Below are 23,431 nucleotides of genomic sequence, written 5' to 3' on the forward strand. Positions count from 1 at the left end.
GTGTGTATTTCTGCATTTCCACTGCACATGTTAAAATGTGGAGCTTTTTGTACTGGGACTTCAGCTAAAACTACGTGCTTTGGTCTCAAGACAAAAAATACAAAAAAAATGCTACAAGAGTATCTGGCAAAAAAAAAAAAAAAACAGTGTGAGAGAACACTTGTCTTGAAACAAAACACGAACTCATCATTGAAACAGAAAGCTAGAAACAAAATCTGTCTTTTTCTTTGGCCATCTCGGTCCCTTGAACTATCTGAAACTTGTGGGTTGAAAGCACATAAGCAGAGATCCAGAACTTTTCATCTACTGCATGAGTGTCCAAATTGCAACTCAATTCAAGAATATAATTTTTAATTGCTAAGACTTGCTTGGTAAGTAAGGGACTTTTAAATTTTGTATCAATGATGTTTTACAGATTACTTTTCTATTCTTTCTTAGTTTTATTTTAAACTGCTTTTCAGTTAATAAAATGTTGATTTTGGCCCACATGGTAAGTTGTTTAGATTGATGTAGAGAAATTGTCCAAAGAGAAATGATCACAGATCACTTTTTCTGTTTGCTCTAACCCTACGAATTGTAGAATGAGAGTGCTGTCCAGTTTGCAAAAAGGAGTTGCAAAAGCAGGGCTATCAAAAAGGGTCAGACTGGTGATTTAGCAACTGTTTCTTAACATAGAATGTTTTACTGCTTGATAAATGTATAAAAATGTAAGGATTTTCTATTGCACTGCAACAACAAGTACATTAATGCTGATAGGAATTACAGAAAATGTAAAAATGCTGTGCACCATGAACTTGCTTCACTAGCCAGACTTTAATTTCACATAATAACTTGTAGAAAGATTTCACAACGGCTTCAAAAGTTTTTGTTCACACATCTGAAAGAAGAAGCAACACCTTCTGGAATTATGAATGACAGCTGTGGCTGATCCAGGGAGCCCTGAGCCAAGTCCCGTCACGTAACGCATGCTCGACATGTCGGCGTCCATCAGGGGTCCAGCTCTTCAAACTGCTCCTCCTCTTTGCTTTCTGCCTGTAGAGAAGCCAAGGGACAAGAGCAGAAACAGGGTGTGAAGACGGGCCCTCTCAGGACTTGAGGGGACATATTCAAAGCCAGCTGGTCTGGCTTTGAGGATGATCAATGGAGTGAGTGACAGAGAGGCAACAGAAAGAAGTGGAGAGCTGTAGAGTGAACTAAAAGGCAAGATAAGGAAAGTGAATGCACACAAAGGAGGGAGGTGGAGGTTGCAGCAGACTGTGAAACCGTTTGTGGAGCAACAACAGGTAAGAAGCTGCTGTTACACAAGGCTTTAATTTATTACAAAGGGTTTGAAGAAAAATATAATGTAGAGCTCAAGTGGAAAACTCATTTTCCACTTTTACTATTAGTGAATAGTATATAAATAAGCCTCGCAACCAAGTGTGTTATAGCACACAACCTTATTTACGTCTTTAAATAAAATTTTAGGAAAGAAACTAAGAACCTGTGATATGTTTCTGACATTGTGTGTCATGAATATTCTAGACATATGAGTTTTGGAAACTCAAAGATGCAGAAAGAGGCAAGTGGTGTGACCTCATTGAAGAGCCTGTTGGCGGCAGATGTTAACACACACACTTCTTCATGGTAACCCCAGAAACAAAACAGCTCTGTAGCATGAGGGTTAGAAATGTACCAAAAGACCCAACAATTCTTGTCTCCTAAAATAAAATTGTAAGGTATAGTTATGGGAATTATCTCAGGAATTTGATCAATTTGAGTGTACAATTTAGAAAAAATTCTTAATTTTTACAGCGTCCTGAATTATCACATTTAAACAATGTGCAAATGATGAAAAGAACAGAGTAAATACACTTTAGCGTCTTAAAGGGCACAAGAACAATCACACTCCCCCTACTTCCTGGAAAGTAAAGACACAGAAAGCTGCATGTTACAAAACTAGAAGCTCCCAGTCAAGCCACAAAACAGGAGAAAACATGCTCAGTGAAAATGGCAGAAAACCCGTGTGGAGTTTCCACTTTCTTCAAAGCTGGTTACTTCAGTAAGAAAGAGAAGAGATTCCACTATTGTGCTGTTTTTCCTCTCTAAGAATGTGAGTTATCTTGTGTAAGAAAGCCTCACACATCACAGGGGGAAAGAAAACATGGTGTGCGTTAGTATTCACTCACCTTTGCTATGACACCCCTAAATAAAATACATTGCAACCAAGTGCTTGTAGAAATAATCTGTTCAGTAATTAAAGTTCCCTGTGTGTAAATACAGCTTTCCTCTGAAGGCATCAGAGGTTAGTTAGAGAACATTAGTGAACAAACAGAATTGTAAAGACAAAGAAAAAATACAGACAGGACCAAGAAAAAAGGCTTACAGATCTCACACAGAACTGATCCGTCTATCCAGCTCTTTTACCATCTTGATCTGTGAAGGATCACGGAGGAGAGGTCTAGTGCCTCGAATCAGTCAACTGAACAGGTTGCCAGTCTATCACAAGGCAAGGCAGAAACAAGCAAAACACCCAACCATGCCTGCACTCTCTCAGACCAATTGGCTTGGCAGGTTCTTAGGAGAAAACCAGAATACCTTCAGAGAATCAAAGGTCGAGAACATGCAACTTCCATGCACAAAATTAAACCCAAGTCCTCCTTGCTACAAGCTGTTCAATTACACAACCTCTGTTCAATTCATTTTTCAAAAAGAGAGTGGCAAACTAAGACATGGCTATCAAAATGAACTGCCAAGGAGAGCATTGTTCAAAGAAGCAGTTAATAGGCCTGCAGTAACTCTGGAGGAGCTGCATAAATCCTTAATGTATGTTGGGATAATCTGTTGAAAGAACAAGTATTGATCATACAGTCCAGATCTCTGGCTTGTAGTGTGAGGAGTGTCAAAAAGTACAGTAGTGTTAAAAGAAAGTCGTGCAGGAGGTTCACCCATGTCATGGACACTGCAAACATGTGGAAAAACACACTCTCTAGACCAGGGGTGGGCAATCCTGGTCCTGGAGGGCCAGTGTCCTGCAACTCTTAGACGTCTCCCTGGTCCAACACACTTGAATCCAACAGCTGAATCACCTCCTCAGTGCAGTCAGGTTCTCCAGAGTCCTGCTAACGACTTCATTATTTGACTCAGGTTTGTTGAAGCAGAGACACATCTAAAAGTTGCAGGAGGCCTGCAGTTGCCCACCGTGGCTCTAGACTAAAACAGTAGTTTATGACGATCCTGTAAAATGCTATGTGAGACAGAAAAATTACACTGAACCAGTTGAACACACTCTTCTGAATGTGAAAAATAGTTTTAGCAGCACAGTGCTGTTGGGAGCAGGGAAGCTGGTTAGAATCGAGGCTAGTGGCAAGATTTGAAAAGCTTACTCAATCCAATTTGACTGACATTCAGATATTTTGCATAGAACACATAGGAACATTTTAGTTTCTGAATGTGGAAAACTGGTCGAGACATGTCTCCCCAAAATGCACATCTGTAACTGCAGTAAAACACAGTTCTGCAAAGTGTTGACTGAATGGGGTAGAATGGGTCCCATAATCAAATATTCATTGGTAACAATATTTACAATTTTTTAAAGCCATATACATTTTACCTTGAACTAGAGTTCAAGGTAAAATGCATATTACCTTGATAGTGTAAAATCATATTAAAAACTATCATATTACCTTGATAGTGTAGAATCAGAAGAAAAAAAATAAAATGCATTAACTTTTGTAGTGACAATGTAACAGAAACATGAAAAAGTCTGAGTAGCTTTATAAGCCACTGTGCAAAACAAACAGTCTGAACAAGATGTCCTTCTTTAAGAGCCCAGTAGATCAGTGGAAGTAAAAAAAATGTGCATGAAAATTTGTTATTTCAAATGCCATGTCTTTACCCCTCCTGTCAGAGACACTACTCCTTCAGGGCAAGTTTGATAACTAAGAATTACTCTCGTATGTTGGAGTTACTTAAATTTAGGATGGTAGAAATGTCAAACACAATAAAGGAGGAGAAAATGTTGCTAAGTCATAACCTCTGCTCCTGTATCTTATGTCTTTTTAACAACAAATTGTAATTTGGAATCGAGTTGAACATTAATGAATAGTGAGGCAAAACATTTCCCAGATTTCTAAAAGGCACCCCACATAAGCAGCATGAGAGGTTAGAGCATAATCCATCTGCAGAAATTGTTAAAACTAAGAATCTGCCTAATTTACTCATAAGCAGAAGCTGCTGAGACCTGTGTGACCTATATGTATCTTACATTGCACAGGGGAGGGAAAATAGCACTAATCAATAGCAAAAAACAGCTTGTTCTTAATCAAGATACTGTTTAGAGCTCTATAATCTATACATGGCCTAAGTGTTTCTTTCTGAGAATGTGTAATTTGGTCACTTAAGCACTATGTAATATTTTTAACAGACCCTGTTGGTAATTATTGTAAATAAATTTGAATTTAATGACTAACAGATATTTTTTATGAAAAAAGCTAAAAGTTGGGTGTCCTCTCTGTGTTATAAAACAACACAAAACTCTGACAAAAGATTCATATCTGAAACAAGCTCAACTGTAGAAAAAATGTGTTGTAATTCATTTACACCTACTAAAAGTGTTGCAGCTGCTTACATCTGTGATACAAAGAACGGGGAAATAAATTTAAGTGGAGGTTAGAATGAGACAAACACAGTGAGGCTGGATTATTTCTACTGACATGCTTGAAACCATGATCATGGTCATGGTTTCAAGCATGTCAGAGCCTCGAGGCTCTGACAAATGGACAAAGTTTTTCAATATGAAATGTCCCCTTTAAGGGTTTTTCACAGATTAAATAAATAAGAATGAAGAAAAGTGCTAAGCTGTTTAAAGATTCTGTTAGAAGGCATATATTTTTTAGCACTGAATAATGAGGTTTAGCACATAAACAGATCAGAGGGTGACCTTATGAGGAAGCAACATTTTGTCATGAAATTTTATTGAGGCACAGAAAATGCCCCGGGGCAGACACCTATGTCCCCACCTCCTTCATTGTAGGATAATAAATCTTAAGAAAAAATATATTATTGACTTTTGATTTTAGTATGCAACCCTGTGATTATCACTGCCCCCCATCTGGATGACCACCCTTTAGGAAACTGTCTGGATGCGCCCCTGTGATTACAGTGGTTTCTCACCCGCACCTGCTTTCACATACAAGGTAAACAGCACAGGCAGGGCAATCTCAACTCCGCTGATCTCCCTCACACACGTGACGTACTGCACTAATCCCTCCCTCTTCTGCTGATTGGCTGCTGAACAGACGCTGCGGATCAGTATTGGCCTGAGGATGTGGCCTTCAAACAAAATGACTGCTGCTGTTGGTGGAACTAATTACTGAAAATCCCGACGAGAAACTTTGGGAAGTGAATGCCTTTACTTGTATATTTATATTATGCTATAAATACCATTACATTGTAAAAATTAACCTAAAGTTATATTATATATTATATTATAATAACACGCCCAGGGGGTACAGTAAGAGTTATAGGTGAACAAAGGTAAGCACTACTTTTATTCCTTTTACACGTTTTTCCTCGGTCGAGTTTGCGAGCCAGAGAAAACTCCGAGGGAGGGGAGGAGGAGGAGGAACGGAGGGGAGGGCAGAGGAGGGACAGGCAGCTCGTCAGATGGGGAGGAGTCTCGTACTGACAAGAGGGAGATTGGCTTTTTCTGAGTTTGTCGGCTCCCCCTAAAATAGCAGTCAGCGTGTGAATGTGAACTGAAATTACGTTTATCCACTGGAGTCACCGATATAGAGTGTCTATATACAGCGACTGACTCGGGAGTAAAGGTGAGTAACGGAAATAGAAACAATGTTGCGGAGTGTGGCGGCGGTACTGTAAGCTACAGTCAGGGAGAGGGGAGAAGCGCAAGAGGGAGACGTAGAGTGGATTTGGGACACATTTTTTCACCTATCTCTACCTGCCTTTTCACAACACTGTACAAACTCGTGTTATTTCACGCGAGTAACAGTGAGCTGTCAAAGCCATAAAATGTTCAAGTGGGAGGTTAAAGGGTGCTGTTGATATCTGTCACTTGTGAGAGTTTGGCTGTGTTCATTACACACCGGTGATAAGTTCTCCTGTAGCTGCTTGTAAGACTTCCGAACTATTATTATAAAGAAAAAATCCATCAGAGTAAGTCATCTTGTCCGCAAGGCTTTGTAAAAGCGTCGCTAAACAGTAATCACTGTGTATGTAATAACACCGTTGAGCCACTGTAGACCTGCTCACACGGTGACTTGATCGTGATAATAGAAGTTGTCAGACGAGGAGTTGGCTGCAAATTAGTGTGTTAATGCTTTGCAGCTGGAAAAATATTCATTAAAACCGCCTTTAAAAATCCAAAAAAGTGTAATAAAGTCGGTTTCAGTGCATATTTGAGTTGATTTGACAGTATTATAAGAAGGTGGTTACTTTCCAGTGTATTTTAATAAGGTGACAAACCTGGTCCATCAGATTTGAACCTAACCATGTGAATTCAAGTGAAGTGTGGCAGAGGTGATCTTTATATGATTAACTTCTAACTTGTAAATAAGGTCTCACATTTTATCATCACAAGTGGGAAGTTGTAGGCAGTTTTTTTCCCCCTTTTTTTTGGTGAGGAGCTTCTAGCGTTGTCTTGTGGTTCTGTGAATTTCTGTCTCCCAGATGACCTTAACCTCCGGCCAGAGAGGAGAGTAGCCAGCAGTAACCTGACCTTCTCAGATGTTTCTAGTGTAAAGCGGCGCACTACATGTCGTCTTGTTTAATGAGCAGTTTTTATTTGAGATTGATCAAGAATTTTTCTTGATCGGCAGGTCAAATGTAAAAAAAAGAAGAAAAAATGTTACTCATTTAATAAATGTATCAAAATTACCTTCCTCATATTTTGTTTTAATAAGTATGTAAGCTAAGAACATATCTGTTGATGCACTCATTTGAGGTTATTAAAAATCACATCTGATGAAGGTTAAGGAAATACGGTTGAATGCAAAAAAAGCTGCTGCGATATAATTCAGTTTTATACGTTATTGTCCTCGGGGAGATAAAAAAAATAACTGATTATTAGTGCCTCTCTAGTTTTTAGTCACTAGAATAACAAATGACAGCTTAAAATGTTTGCTTGTTTCTCATTTTACAAGTTACTGTTGGGATAAAAGTGCTTTTTGTATATGCTTGATTGGCCTAGATGTTTAACTTGTTAATGTTTAGTAATTTTATGAAATACAATTGAACAACAAGTATTTTCAGTGCATTTGTTTATTGAGAAAAATATACAGTGTCACATTACAGAAACATACATTTGCTGTATTTTCCTTTTGTTAAGAAAATAACCAATTATTAATACTTCTGATAAAATTATTTAATATATTGATTATCACACCATGAGGTTAAAAACATGTAATTACCACTATTTTGATACTTAGACACAGGCAAAGCAAACTTTTAGATTAAACACAATTACAACAGGGAGTCTTAACGAGCTGATAAAAGCCAGGCTGCAGTCACCTGCTTGTCATAAATGACATTAAACATTACCTTAATGAGAATGAAGCTTGAACTCTTTTCACTTTCTGTCTGTGTTTTTTGCAAGTGGAAGTATTTCCAAACAGATTAGTTTGTTTTCTTGTGAACAAGAGAGTATAGTGAATTACTTATGGCTAGCTGACAGGCAGTGCTTTGCAACTGTATGCTCCACACAGATGGGGAATATACCTTTCACTTCTCACTTTGTAGGTGAGAGAAAATTGTATCCAACACGCAGCTGTCTGACAAAGCAGGAACAGGTAGGGGAGGGGCAATCCCATTGTTTTTTTTATTTTTATTTTTTTAAATGTATTTTTCTTAAGTCACTGTGGAACCTTCTGTGGTATGTCAGTTAAAGGACATTAAGCCACAGGAATAATATGACACATCATTTTAGTGGTTTTATAAATGCAGCTTTTTAAAACATTGGTTTTAACTGAGAATCTATAAAAAGCAAACACATAATCATCTTCGGCAAAGCTAGTAAAGATTGCCATTTTTTACTAAGCCGTGTATTTTACACATACAGAGTGAAATCAATGACAATTTCTTACGCCACCTGAGTTGCTGCAGCGGTATTAACGCAAACAAGTTTTTACGGTGCTTTTTTTATGTTACCACTATCCTGATGGCATGCACATTATCATACCAGCTGGTTGCCAGTGATTTCTTAAGCAAAGCATTAAAGCACCATCCAATCTGCAGTCATTAGCTTGTTCGCTGCCCCAGGCCTCATCAGTAATGGGTCTCGTTGCTGATGATCTGCGTCACGTGAGCTCTTATGTCTAATGTGTGGATGAGGGGTACTTTTACTGGGCTGAGATGAATACTGTGTTAACAGTTTGTGTCAAGTATTAGTCAAAGGGATGACTGTGAAGGCACACAAGATGTTACTTTCACATGCCTGCTTTGAACTGTTGCACTTACTCCTCTGTCTTGCCGATAGAATTATTAGATTGCGTCCGGCAACATTTTATTAAACAGAAGATGATTTTTGTAGTAGATCACTAATGTTTATGAAACATCTTAGCCTTGTTATACATTGCATTTATGGAGTCCCTGCATGTCTCCTCAAATGTGTCTAATTGCTTGTCAGCATCTTTGCACAAGTTCTCAGTCAAAAGGGAGGAATGAGAGGTGGTGATGGTGTGAGGAATGGGCAGCTGCAGCATCTTTTACCGCTCTCCTCGTCCCTCTTGAATCTCAGTGTCTCAGCCTCTCCTTCCAGGAGAAATGTGGAGTGTGTGGGCGAGTCGGATCTGCAATTAACGCCGGTTGTCAGAAAGAAAACGCTGGCGTTTACACCATGCCTCTGAATCACTGAGTGAAAGTCTTTCTCCTCCACTCTTCTCCTCCCAGGACATTTTTTTTTTCCCAAGGAGGACAAAACACCAGAGAGCTGCACGCCAAGGATGCACTGAGTGCACAATAAGAGATAGATGCAGAACATTCTGGTCCAATAAAGAGGATAGTTTTTTTTTTCTCTGACTGATTGGTAAGCCAAGATGTTCTTTTATACTGCAGCTTTAAAGAGAAATTTAAAATCCTCACAGATATCACACAATGGTGTACAATGGAAGCTTTTTTGCATGTTATTTGAATTTCTTGGCTTTTTTGCAAAAAAAAAAAAAAAAAACACGATGAAAAAAAAAACATTTGGATAAATCTCATACTGCACATTTGAGCTTTTGCACAAGTGAGCTTTATTTAAAAGTAAATACAACATTCAATTGTTTTGGTCAGATAATTGTGCGGTGAGACACCAAATGATCACTGAGTTTGTGTCGTCCCTGACGCCAAATGTTCTCATCTTTCCTTTTTTTTTTCTTTGTACGAGTCGTAAAATTAGAAGTTTTGGGCACTATTTGAACTCAAAATAAAACAAGCTGTCAGAGGAAGGATAACACTCGTTGTCTCTGTTTAACTTTCCACTTGTTTAACCGGAGCGTCTTAGTAACATGAATCATTGTGTATTGGAGCTCCGTCATCAATATGGAGATTCCAGCGTTCCCTTGTGAGACCTGGAGGTTACATGCAGAATCTTGAGCCTGGCAGATAATGTTTTGGACCGCAGTTAACTGTAGACTGTTCCTTGTAAACAAAAGAGGGAATATTTTATTTTGATATGTCAGCACCTCAGATGTTTTGTTAACAAATAGCTGATTTGTTGAAATATTTGTACGATTTTAGATGATTTTATAGCATTTATATGGACAGATTTTTCAACATTTATACAGCTGAATTAATATCTTATGGGTTGCGAATGCCACGCTTGTGGAGATATTATGGTTTGTTTTTGGTTAATTTTGCTTGCTGGGTAATCCAGACAAAAGAAATTACCAATATTCTTGATAGCCCAAATAAGGTGTCTCCTTTAAAAGTGTTTTGGTCTAAATATGAGAAAATGAAGGGGATTTTGTGAAACATCAAGCGTTGTCACAGCTTTGAAGTATGTATGTCTCTTCTGATACAATCCTGTTTTGAATAGTGTATGCGTATTGGGATCAAAGATGTGGAATTTGCAGCGTTCTATTGCATCATGACCGGCTACATTATTCATGCTGAAAGCCACTATATTTATATATTAGTTTCATACATAAGGATCACCTAACCAGCTGATAGTTACATTTCAATGCCCGCAAGTTTTCAGGTAATTATTAGCCGACTTAATCAGAAAGTAGGGCAAGCCGTCATGTCATGTCTAAGAAATCTGTTGCAGCCTGGCTTACTTGGTGATCACATAGCTAATGCTACAGTGTTAAACATACAAGAAGGCAATGTTGGAATGTTATTCACATAAAGCAATGTGTCTTCCTGCACTACTAAGGTGTAAAACCAATACACAATTGTGTTAGAGACAAAACAAATCCCCACTTTTCCTCATTTTATAAATAGAGTAAAAAGTTCAAAAACAGTGTTTTACAGAATCTGTAATGACTCTAAAATAATTCAGTTCATGTTTGACTTGTGTAAAATTTGTAGTTTTCATGTATGTCTGAATTCAGGATGATCCTACTGCCAAATGAACTGAACATGCTCCTCTTGTGTTTTGCCTGAAAGTGATCAGCATATCCTTTTTTGGTTTAGTTTTTTACCAGTATTTTTCATTTAAGCCAGAAATGTTCAAACGCAAACCAGATGTTTGTTTTAAATTGTGAAATAGCCCTTTATTTTGGTTCACATAGGAAGATGCAGATCAGATGGCAACGTGAGTGTAGTTTGACGGCTGTGGTACATAATATTCTCCTACCACTCTAACAAATCCTTTCTGTCTTGGTATCTTAGCTTTTTTAACCCAAAAAAATGTTTACTATTCATGGGAATATATTATTTTTAGGAAACCAATGCAAAAATAAATAAATTCTCATGCAGAATGATTACTGCTAGATCTAAAGAAAGAAATTAATTATAGTTGTTTGGAAAGGTGGGACAAGTTGATAAACTCCAAGGAGATTTGTTCTTTTCAACAGAAATGGAGGTCATGTGGTTCCAGAGGAGAGTTTTGCTTTCTATCTGACTTCACATTTTGACTAAATTTACTGTATATTTAGTCAACCAGTCAGAGGTTAATCTATAAATTCAGGTTGCAAAGCATGAGGCACTCACCTTCCAATCTAACACACTTCTTTTTATCTAATGCTAAGATTGTTACTGTTTTAACAAGACGTTTGTGACAACACAAGTGTAAGTCAGACTGTGTCCCACTAGCTCCCTAAATGTATAACTCCAGCTCAGTGGCAGCTCATAAACACTGGTAATTTTTTAATCCCTCTAACTGTCTGATGTAGGTTCAGAGGGTGAAAGCATTACTCGTTGAGGTGCTGTTTGTATAGCAGAACAGCCAGCAGTGACCTTTCAACTGTCCTGCCCTTGACTCAGACCTCAGGTGGTAAGCCACCGTGTTTGGCTCACTCAGCACATGTGCCGCTCAGCAGGGCAGAGCAGCTTAAGCTCTATATTTTCTTCTCTCGTTTGCTCTTTGAAACATGCCTAAGCAGGAAGCATCTTCTCCTCTTCCACCTGACGTTATGAAGTGACCTGCTGGCTTTATTTGTGAACCTTTGGATGTTTGACTTAAGCTTCATATTTAAATTTGGGCTTTTTGCTCTCTTCAATGAGCAGAAAACCTCCACATGCACGCTGCGTAGTTTTGCGCGGCCAGACTGCTGGGAGCATGCGGTGGAGCAAAGGTGACGACTTTAACAAGTCGAGTCATTTTGCACGTTTAAGATCCCTCCTCCTCTTTCTGTTTGTTTCTGCGAGAAAACCCCACAGAATCACACAAAGTGTGTTATATCTAACTTGGTCGCCCAGACTGAAAATACAGTGCATTGTAAAAGTATTAATATAACTCAATCCTTTTGCGCTTTGTTAAGTAAACCCACACATTTCAGTGTGTTTTAATAAGGTGACAGTCCAATACTTAAAACATTTAAAAAGGTTTTCAAAAATTCAACTCTGAAATACTCTTTCTTATCAGAAAAAAATAATTTTTTGATATTAAATGTTAAAAAGGCTTGCCATAATGTGTTCCTTGGCTCACTGGCATCTTTTTTTTTTTTTTTTAAACAAACTTTACTCTGTACGAATAGCACAATGAGAAGTTACAATTGTTTTGTTGCTATCTTTGTGTGTGTGCATCGGGGGAGCACTATACCACTGTAGGGGAAACACAGACTAATAAATGTCCTGTCAACTGACTCCCTCACCTCAGCTGAGGATCTCTGCATCTACTTCAAAGTTAGTTCCCCTAAGCTGCTACTCTGATTAGTACTTTATGTTCATCCTGTCAGTTTTGATGAGCATTAATATGTAAACATTTTTTAACAAACATCTGTGGTCTTTACAATAACAATGTATTCATACTGAGACTCAAAAACAGAAATTGACTATTTACTGATTTTATAACCTTCCAAGACAATTGGTTGCACTTCTAGTTTTATATATTTGGGTGCCATAGTAAAGGGACTGGATAAAAATACCTGTCACATTCAGATTTAAATTTGTGAACATTTTTGAAAACCACATTGTTCCAGCTCACAATTTTACTCTACTTTGTGTTGGTCTGTCACTTAAAATCCAAGAAAAAACATGGAAGTTTGAGAAACTGTTTGTGAACATGTATTCATAAAGAGATTAATTGAGAGCAATTGACAGAATGTGAGAAAGCTCCAGGGGTATAAATAGTTCTTGTTTTTATTTACCTTAGTTGTCCTTGTAACCTGCTTCAACCTAAAGTAAATTAAGTGATGCCTTCGATGCTGTGACCAGATAATCAAGCTGAATTTTGCATAAAGCAAAACTGAAGTTAAGAAAGACATCAATTTGCTGAGTTGCATTTTAACTGCATCTTAATGAGACTTTGGTAAAAAAAAAAAAAAAAAACATAAATCAAAGGAATATATTATAATATAATTTTCAAGATCAAAAGATCTCCCATGATTGCTAATATGCCCTGCTGTATTGATGCTCTGCTGGAGAACCTTTAAAGCATCTCTCACCAGAGGTTTAACTTCTTGGCCTGTTTCCGGAGTCGATTATGAAGCGAACAACAGATAAACAATTCAAGCGTACACAGAGTAAACTTTTTCAAGACTCTGTTTGATGAAGCAGTTTATGTGCAGTTATAGAGTGTTAAAATAGACTCTGTAAATCATCATGTTTATTGCCTTTTAATCCAACCTCCCATTACGCTACCCACAATAGCACAAAGTATAATGCATGTCGAAGTGTTTATCAGTAGTTGGTATAGTAATTAGAGCTGTGAGACTTAGGTGTCACAGCTCATATATCAAGGCCATTGAGTAAACCTCCAGGAGCTGCTGGAAATACCAGCTGGATCTCCAGCTGCTGGACCATTCTGGTGCTGCAGGAAGGAGACCTGGTCTGTTAACATCCTTTGATTTCTGTCCGTCTGTCAGAGAAGCCTTGTGATCCGGGACAGCTGAGGGGGATGTGATCCCCCCCCATTAATCTGGAGTAGATCTGTCATGTGAACAGAGTAGGGAAGTGACCCCCGGACCCCTCACACGCACCTTTCCTCTTTCTTCTCGTCCACTATAGGAATCCGACTTACAGTTAAAATTTTCTCTCTCTCATTTGAGAACAGCATTGTGAAAGCCGAATGCACGGGGTTTCCGAGTGGTGTTATAATACATCTCTGCATAGTTGTTGCAGTTTAAGAAACTACAATCTGACTCTAACCCTGCTTAATTTCTGGGAAGTATAAATTTGATCATGTAATGACTTCTACAGCTTGCAATCCAAATATTATCATTCCTCTTTTCAACGCCTGTGTTTGTACATTTTCTTTTATGAAGGTGTCAGTAGTAGACTTTCTCTGTGAATCCAAGGCATTGAGAAATGATTGACTTTGCATCTCCTGCTTCCAGATTCCATCTCTCTCCATCTCTCTCAGTGTGACTGTGACTGCGAGAGAGGTGTCGAGCCTGCCCGCTGTTTGCGCGGCGGCCCGTCTGTCCTCTCCCTTTTTCTCCCTGTCCACTTTCCATCTGTGTGCTGCGGGCTGCAGATTTAGGTGAAAATGGTGTAATGTTTCCACCAGTGAGCTGTTGCTGTCCTGTTTTTATGTCAGACTGTGTTCTTCACGTTGTTTTCCCCCTTCCCCACACCCCCACCACTTCCCGGCCTGTGTTTAAGCTGCCTGGAGTGTTCACGTTGTACACGGTGATTATGGAAGGAGGGACATTCATCATCAACCGCCAGGCTTGGGATCTCAGAACCAGCAGCTATAATCTAAAAAGGCTAGGAGTCAGGATCCAAGGGCTGTCCAAAGAATAAAAAAAGAAAAGATTCTTAGAGAGATGAGCAGGCCCTGTGGGCTTTTTTTTGTCTGTGTGTCTTTCTCTCAGGTTTTCCACACAGTGCTCATGTGACAACTAATACATATCATCTGATTTGTGAAATTCTGTGGGCTGAAGCTGCAGAAATACTCTGATTATGGTAAAAAGCGTTTGTTGCACTCAACAGCCATGCATGTTAATATGGTTTAGTCTCACTTACTGGTGAAATTGATTTACTATAAAAAAGCAGTTGGCATACAAATGTTAAATTCAGTAGAAATTGATCATTTAATTATAGCTCATACAACAGATAAAGTATGTAGGCACTCCAGCTTGTAGAAGGCTGCAAAATGCTTCCTCATTGGTGCTCATTGGTTTGTGTTGAATGTGCATCAAAGGCATTAGTAGTGATGGATATTATTGGTTTGAAGCAAATTCAAGTATATAACACAAGGAACTGAAGTCTGGAGTGAGCTGTATACCTGTTGCCCCCACCTGTTGCTGCATACTGCCAGCTAACTCGCGCAAAAAAAGGTTATTACATGTCTCACTTGATCAAGAATAGACAAATTTGACTGTTTGAAAATGTTTCCAGATTCAAAAAACAGGTAGGCATTTTGTTAAAAAAAAATGAACCAATCACATTATGGTGTGTTAGCCTTAGATCAATTTGATAAACAGATAAAGCAGCCTGCTGATTTCTTTGCATATGTCTAAAAATTCCACTTCACATGAGCACTGCATTTTCCACATGACACACATGTGCACACCAGCTATAGAACTAGTGCTGCTCAAATGTTACAGCTATGATCCAGTAAGACTGTTACTCAGCCTTTAGCTGCCGTATACAAGCATTGCTTAAAACTGAAAGTGGAACGCAATCCAACAAACTGATTTGCAGAATGGCAGGAAGTGTTCCTACTCTGTGCAACAAGTATGTTAATGCTTTACTATTTTGTTTAAAACAAATCTTGTAAAAAAAATTCTGTTAAAATTTTTCCTGTGATGTTTTTATGGAAGGTTATTATATCCAGTACTTTACATAAGTGATAAATAAACCATCATTTGCCCTGCTCAGTTTTTTGTATTTTTCTCCTAAATTTCAGTATGTTACGTTTAATTAAAAAAGTTGCTTTCCTGTTTGACCTTGTTGAACCAGGGTTACTCAAAATCCAAAAGTTTAAAAACTTAGATGGAAGACCGCCAACATCTTTCAGCTGTACATTGTGTTGTGTAAATAAGAGAGTGCATGCTTTAATATAACTACTTTTGATGAAATGTAAAATGTGAATAACAGGCCTTGTGTGGCATAAGAATTTTAGAAAAGAAAAATCAGTGCTGCTAAAGCTAGTCCCTTTTGCTGTTGTTATGACTCACGGCCATGCTCACTCCTCAGATTGCATAAACCTTTTATGTAATGGAACACTGTGGGAAAGAGGCATCGAGTGGAAGATAAAAATGGGAAGAGAAAATCAAATATTTATTCTGAACTTTTGGATTTTTTTTCCATTAAGAGCATGCGACTTCTGGCTGAAACTCTCAGATAGTATAGAACACACACACACACACACACACACACACACACACATATACATATATATATATATATATATATATATATATATATATATATATATATATATATATATATATATATATATATATAATACAGCAAAAGTGAAGCAGATGAAATGAGTATCTTGGCTTTAAATTCAGATTCTTATTGCTGTGATTGGGTAAATGCGCCGCTGCTGAGACACATTATGCATAACGTCTCTAATATCCTCACGGTGTGGATTCCCCCTGGAGGAAGATCTTGGTTCATCGCTGCTGTTTACCATTTCTGAGCTACGGTCTGTGCAACATCAAAAGCCCGCCATGACACTTAACACAGACTGTAGGGTTCCTGTGGGGTGTTTGTGTGTGTGTGTGGGGGGATTGTGGCTCCCTATGGGGTTGGCATTACTATCGCTCCCTGGTGAGAAGTCCAACTCATGATCGACAACCATGCAAATGGACAAATGCCGTCATCCCATATCAGACAGCAGCACCACACTGTAATTTTATGCAAATTTATAAACCTCTAGGACCATGCATGCATTAGGTTTTATTTGTGCATGCATCTTTATGTTGGTGTGCAGCTGCCAAAAGGGAAAATTCTGACTGCAAATGTGAAAAAGGAACATAGAAGTACTCGAGTAGACATGTAACATGTAGCACAATTTACCAGAGCGAAGTGTGATAAGAAGTATTCATTCTTTGTTAAGTTGAAACAGAAAGGTCATGTGGACTGCTATTGAGAACTTTTTTCACTGAGATGTTAGTTCTTAAAACAAGAAAAGCAAACCATGATGCAAGTTGTTGGATGTCTCTCCATTACTACTCAAACTGAAGTGAAATGAAATTCTCATATAAACATTTGCTATATTCACCAAGTGAAATACTTATTGCTCAGAATATTGTACCTTTTTGCCCAACTGCTCTTCGTTTTTATTTGTTTATTTGTCCTCTCATTCCTAAATTTCTTTAATTTTGTACATCACAACAGTTAAAGCTTAAGGCTTAAACTTTAAGCCTTTAACTGTCATGATGGCCCCGGTGTCCTCAAGGCCCCAATGACTTACAAGCATTTAGAGAATGACAGATAAGGGGTTAACGTCGCTCCCTTGAAAAGAGAGGTGAGCATGTCCAAGTGTTTTAGCGCTAAGTGATTTAGATGTTTCACTACTTGATTCCAACTGAATCAAATAAATGGCTCATTACCAGACTCCTGCAGAACTTGATGACATGAAGAGGAGTTAAATCAGCTGCTTGTGTCATGTGTGTCAGAACAGGGACAAATCCAAAAAATATAGAACTTAAACTTCATCCATTTTCTGAACACCCTTTCCCTTAGTGGGGTCGGGAGGGTTGCTGGTGCCCATCTCCAGGTAACGTACCGGGCGAGAGGCGGGGTACATCCTGGACAGGTCGCCAGTCTGTCACAGGGCAACACAGAGACACATAGGACAAACAACCATGCACACACACACACTCACACCTAGGGGCAATTTGGAGAGGCCAATTAACCTGACAGTCATGTTTTTGGACTGTGGGAGGAAACCGGAGTACCAGGAGAAAACCGACGCATGCACAGGGAGAACATGCAAACTCCATGCAGAAAGACCCAGGCCGGGAATCAAACCCAGAACCTTCTTGCTGCAAGGCAACAGCTCTACTAACTGCGCCACTGTGCAGCCTACTTAAACTTCAAGGACCTGAATTGCCCAACTCTTGTTTAATGCAACAATAGGATTTCTCAGATATACATTAAGATCTAACTCTGCAACTTATATAGAGCAACAAAACTAAGGGGATGCTTTTGCTGGCGTTCCGTACCAACTGAAGTGCTTTACGATTTCTCTGTTGTCTTGTGCAATCATCTTTATTATGACATCGCTCATCCCCTGCCCTTGCATCGAGGAAGTTATCATCCTTTCCTCTGTTCATGAAAGTTTCACTCAAACACGCATCAAGGGATTTACCTTGAGGAGGGGAGTTGCTTTCCTACATGAAATGGATATAACTGCTAGGTGAGGGTCATCTCTTTATCCTTGAGAAACTAAGAATCCATTCATTGGCTGGGCTTGAAAACCTGACTGACGCAAATGGATCATTGGGAATAGAAGTGTCCCAGCAGTAATTATGTTACAACGCTGCTACCGCACACTACCACAGAGGTGGGACGGGATGAGTAGGGGGGCTTCTTTTAGTCTTGTCTCCCTTACGTTCTTCTACATAGTTAACACATTACTACTCTCTTTTTCTCTCCTTTCTTCTTATCTTCTTTCCATTTCTCTTTCATGCAAATGTCTACTAGTTCCAAACATTCTTGTCTGCAGTGGAAAGTTTCTGACTGGTATTTATCCATGTCTGTTGACTCTTAAAAATAGGAGAAAGTTGGTAGCTGTTCTTTTTACCTATTTGTCACTCCAGATCTCTACTCCCAGTGCCTTAAAGGGACAGGAAAAAAGTGTCTGTTTCATTTTTTTGTCCTGCTTTCTGGGGCTCTGTGTCTCTAAGTCAGTTGGAAAAGAGACATGAAATTAATGTAATGTCAATGGCGTTTTCTCATGAAACCCCCAAGGCACTTAGTCAAAGTCACCTTGCATAGTCCTCTCATCCCCTGACAGTACTCTGAGAGTGAGATGGAGGATGCCTGTCTGGTAAGGCTGTCAGCATACGATGTCCTTCGGTTATTGGTTGTTATATCCACTCATCGTCATTCGTATTTGCTAGATTGGATCCATGTACGTTATTTATCTGGAGGAACGACATCATTTCCATTCAGCTCCCTACATAATGTGGCCCATACGTATATATACATATACCATGAAACATTTTCTTGGTGGGACCATGTTCATCCTGTGGGGTTTTCTTCCCTTTTCATGTCATTTTGGAGGTGTTAAGTAGCTTTCTGTCTCCTGGTCCCTGTCTTACAGCACCATCCCCCAGTCCAAGCAAGGTGCTAGCAGCATGGAGGATTGTTTGAACTTGCATTGATCCAATGTGGGATTACAGCTGGGTCATCGGAGAGTTGGACGAGCTCTCAGTCATCAGGGCAGATTAACCACTCGCTGTCTGCTTGGCTGCCATTTCAGTGGAGGCTCTAGATGCTGGCTTTTTGGCCACCCCTGCAGTGTTCCTTTCTGAACAATGCATTTTTGCATCTTCATTGAATCTGTTGCAGACTGGCTGGAGAATGCTGAATGAAATATGACGAAAAAATTGTATACGGTAATTAGAACCTACAAGCAACCTCTTTATGATGGACTATTTCTTTCTGTTTATTCTCGAGACCCATCAATTTCACTGCTTTATCACTACTGGATAGTGTTAGTGCATTTTTTTTATTTTATATAAATCAGACGGGTTGGGGGGGTATATTGTCAATACAATGTGAGTCAGAGCAATATCACAATCAAAGTACTGATATATTACAATGTACATTCAATTTTTAGACACCAATGATATATTTGGACAGTTGTTTCGACTTTTACTTTATATCATGCCAACACCTGATATGGATATTATTCCAAAGTTCATAACAAAAGATTGAGATATTTTGATGTCTAGAAACAATGAGTAGACTGAGAAAAACATGACTTAGTCATCGTTGATAACAGTATTACAAGATTCAGCAATAATATCAGATATTGCTGTCAAGTGATTTCCTGATATTGAAAAGCACCGACTTTCATTAAAGAACCTGCAGCATATTTTCTATCTCTTTTATGTTTTACAGCCCTTAAAAGACTAGCCAGATTTAAAAGAAAACCGCATAATAGCATCAACCTGAAAAAAGGACTTATCGGTGCATCTCTGGTACAGTTTAACACCTACAGTGTTCGTACCACAGTCATTCAGATCTTTCCTTGAAATGTTATTCAAATCATTGTTCTGTATGAGAAATGGCACCCTAAGCATTGCTTTACAGAGAAAAGGGAAGTGCTGCAGAATCTCCAGGTTTTGCAGACATGCCCCCTTTTACATTTCTCAAAGGCTCTTGTTTCACTTTTTTTTTTGTTCAAATGCCCTTGCAATAGCTCTTATTAATTATATCTCATTAGTCGCCTTGGAAACGGAGGTGAAGGAATGTATAGTATGAGTTCAAAGAAAATAAAGAAAGAAATCATGTGAAAAGGAAAGAGAGACAGAAAGAGAGAAGGAAAGGGTGAGAGCTAAGAAGAAATAAGGGAAGGAGAAAGTGGTTGTTGAGGGATCAGCCGCGTGTCAGATTAGCATCAGGAGACATTAACACTAGTGATGCTGCGAGGGCCACAATCCTGCCTTTCACTGCTGGAGAGGGAGATAAGCATGCTCTCACAAAAGAGCAAGAGGGAGAACACGAGAGAGGCTTGGCTTGCCTCCACTCCCCTCAGGCCAGCAGCCCCATTTACAGGTACAGCACCTCCTGATGAACACAAGAACAAAGAGATGGATGTTCCCTTTCTACTGCAGCCATGTCAAAGCGCCTTTTAAACACAACTATGGATTAGGGCTGGCTCACTTGAGTCTTCAGACTGCCTGAAGGCTGATCATAAAGGAGTGACGGCAGTGACACTTTGAGTTTGATACACCTAAAAGCGGTGTCATGGATTATTTCACTGAATGCAGTTTTATCAATTCATATTGGGGATTACAACAAGAGAACGTTGGATTCTCCAAAATGTGTTTCAGTCATAATCTTGTTGTTTCACTGTATATTAACTGGTGTTGCACGAGTTATGATTCATTCTTATGTAACCGGCGGAGTGTTTGAATAACCAGAAGAATCTCTCTTTGTCTGCTATAAAGGCAGGGGCTGACAGTCTAATGTGCAGATTGTCCAGCCCGTGTAATGATCCACACTATAATCGCTGAGCGCGGCCACAGGAGATGAGCCAGTTGTTGTTGTTTAGTCTCGGACTTGCATTCAGGAAGGTAATAAGTGGAAGGATAAGCGGGGCAGGGAGTCCTGACGTGGTCCCTCCCTTTCTTCCTTTCCCCCTGACTCCTCTCCCTGCTGAGGGCACGCAGAAGAGTCCTGAATAACAGGAAGTGTAGGGGCAGGAAGTTAAGTCTTGTCTGCCCACGGCCTGTGGTAGGATACTGAGGCTAACTCTGTTTTTTGTACAGGAAGCACAACTGTCACGGCTTTGCTCAGTCTTTGGCTGGTGTCCATCACCTTCACCAAAGCACAGGCATCTTAGCTGCATAGGTTTTGCTTCTTTAAACCTAACAGGCACTGTGCAGACATGATCTGTAGGACTCTGTAAGGTAGAAACATTGCTTAGTATGTTCGGTTCATTTCTTTAGTTTTCATACCGCCATTACTTGCCCAGGTTTTAGTTTGTTTTGTCATTCTTTGGTTATTTACCTGCTTCCCCCTTGTAAGTTTAATTAGTCATTTCCCCTTGGTTGTCCCTATTCATGTCCCCTTACAGCTGCAGCACGCCTGAGTAATCACTCACCGGTACTCCAAGCCTTCTGCCTTCCAAAATCAGAAAACAAATACATGTTCTATGCTCTTTTACTTTATTTTTGAAAGTTTGACTGAAAAAAAAAATCTGTCTTGTACTTTCAGTTAATTTAGTTCAATATCCCTGTCCTAGTTTGTTGCTTGTTAGCTGGACCTCATGAGACTTGCAATATGTCAGTAGTTTTTATAGCAAGTAGCAGCTCAGTAAATATTAGTCTTTTTTTCAATAACACTCATACTCAAAGTCAGTAGCATAACCTTGTTTTCTCAGTTTATGGCATTATCTCATAAAAATAATCAAATTGTACATTTAATTGGACATTTTCCAAGCTGTAAAAGTTTTTTTCTTTTTAAGTTTTCTGAAATTGGAATTCAACTGGAAAAATCAATGGTTTCTGACTGTTTCTCTTCCAGGCAGTTTGTTCAGGCTAGAAATGTGTTAAATGATTGTTTCTGGATAATATAAATATATTTAAAGTTTATATAACAATTTTCACTTAAACTGCTGTGATGCTTTGAGATTAGAGTTGTTAGCACATTAGAAGTTCAGATTGGTCAATGGTCATAGACTGTTGGTCTCAGCCTCCGGGATAAACTAACCTCCATTCATACTGATTATGAGAAGATAGTTATCTACAGCAGTAGGATTATAATTGCTTAAAACCAACAGAATGTGACTTCAAAAAAATCCTGAACTATCTCTTTAAGTGAAGAGACAAAAGCAAACCAGCATCCCCGTCACTTGTCTTGCCCTGTTGACTTACTGCTCTGTTAGTTGTGTCGCATGCTTCAAGCTGCATGTGTGCTGAACAGGGGGACACACTTCAGTAAGGCCAGGACTTGTTGTGTTAGTCGTGTGTTATTGACTTTCTGTCAAGCTGACGTGGCTGTTTCTATGGTGACGTGTTCTTTGCACATTGATTTATGTGTTACAAATGTTAGGTAAGCATCTTTCAGAAGTGCTAGATGTGATTATATCAGAGCGGGTCAGGTACACTGGATTATACCAAGGTCTTTTTAATGGTGTTACATACAGATTGCTACGTTCAAGTCATAAAGATGCTGGGCTAATGTTTTTTTCAATTGGAAATCCTTCTGTAATTTTTTTTAAAGAATATGTGAAAAAATTTGAAGTTCAGAACAAATATTTCTTTCAAAGTTTTATTCGTATTTATATTTTACTGAGTCACAAAGGAGCTGTAGGCTAAGATCATGTGAGAGGGATAGTTGGACGTTTTCCACAGAGAGGCAGTCAATCAAAGACGTACATAAAAACACCTTCCACCAATTTAGACCCACAAATAAACATAATATGCTTTGAATTTTGCAAGGAAATTTCCAGATTAGGAGAAACTCTCACCCTGGATTGAAATTGAACAATTGCGATGACCCTAGTTGTTCACCTCATTCATAAAAAAGATCAAATACAAAACTAATTTAATGTGCTAATAATTTAAAATTAATCTGCTTAGAAGCATGTTATTTTGGGTTTCCAATTTTTCTTTTATTTTAAATATTATGTAATGTTGCTGTGATGTAAGCAGAGGGGCTACAAAGGTGCTATAAATTGATTGAGTCAGAACAGAAAATACCATTTAAATTACTAGCAACTCTCATTCTGAAATGATACAATCATTTTTTAGATTGTTTCTAATATTGAGTGAAAACCCTTTAATCACACAGTTCTGACATTAATCAAAATGTAAGTGTTTGTTTTTGCCATTGACAGATTCAGATCAATATATGACTGCAGCTTCAGTGAAACAGCTCCCCAGAGGCTCAATTTCCCTGATTTTGTTTTTCTCCTCCCAATATTTCTGACCTAAGAACTAAAACATCTAAGACTTAAAAGAGTAGTTCATTCTAAGCGGTTGTTTTCAATTGCTCTGTATGCAAATCCAAGATCATGCGGGTTAAACGTAATCCTTTCTTTGGTTAAATGTGAGGCACAAAAGCAATATCTTCTGTTTTCGGAGAGATTCAAAACAGTTATAACTTACAGTAAATGACATAGAGATTCATTTTATGGTTCATCTGGGTTCAATTTCAATATTATTGCTGCAGGGATAAACTATTTTGCAGCAGAGGATGCAAATATATG

The 23,431-nt window shown here is 38.7% G+C and overlaps 1 protein-coding gene across 15 annotated transcripts in view; it reads left to right on the forward strand.

Moving 5' to 3' along the window:
- The first annotated feature begins 1,016 nt into the window (after positions 1-1,016).
- mef2aa (myocyte enhancer factor 2aa) overlaps positions 1,017-23,431 on the forward strand; it is a 75,302-nt gene continuing 52,887 nt past the window's right edge. For 5 of the 15 annotated variants that reach the window (XM_008412373.3, XM_017305331.2, XM_017305334.2 and 2 more), the window contains exon 1: positions 5,632-5,810. The gene's annotated coding sequence lies outside the window, so the exon portion shown is untranslated. Of the gene's footprint in view, positions 1,284-5,629; positions 5,811-7,737; positions 7,788-8,699; positions 9,023-23,431 lie in introns of those variants that run through there. The other 10 variants (XM_017305338.2, XM_017305337.2, XM_017305339.2 and 7 more) reach the window with 7 other exon arrangements.

The sequence above is a fragment of the Poecilia reticulata genome, chromosome 6 (assembly GCF_904066995.2).
Source record: "Poecilia reticulata chromosome 6, P_reticulata-male-v2, whole genome shotgun sequence".
NCBI classification, from domain to species: Eukaryota; Metazoa; Chordata; class Actinopteri; order Cyprinodontiformes; family Poeciliidae; genus Poecilia; species Poecilia reticulata.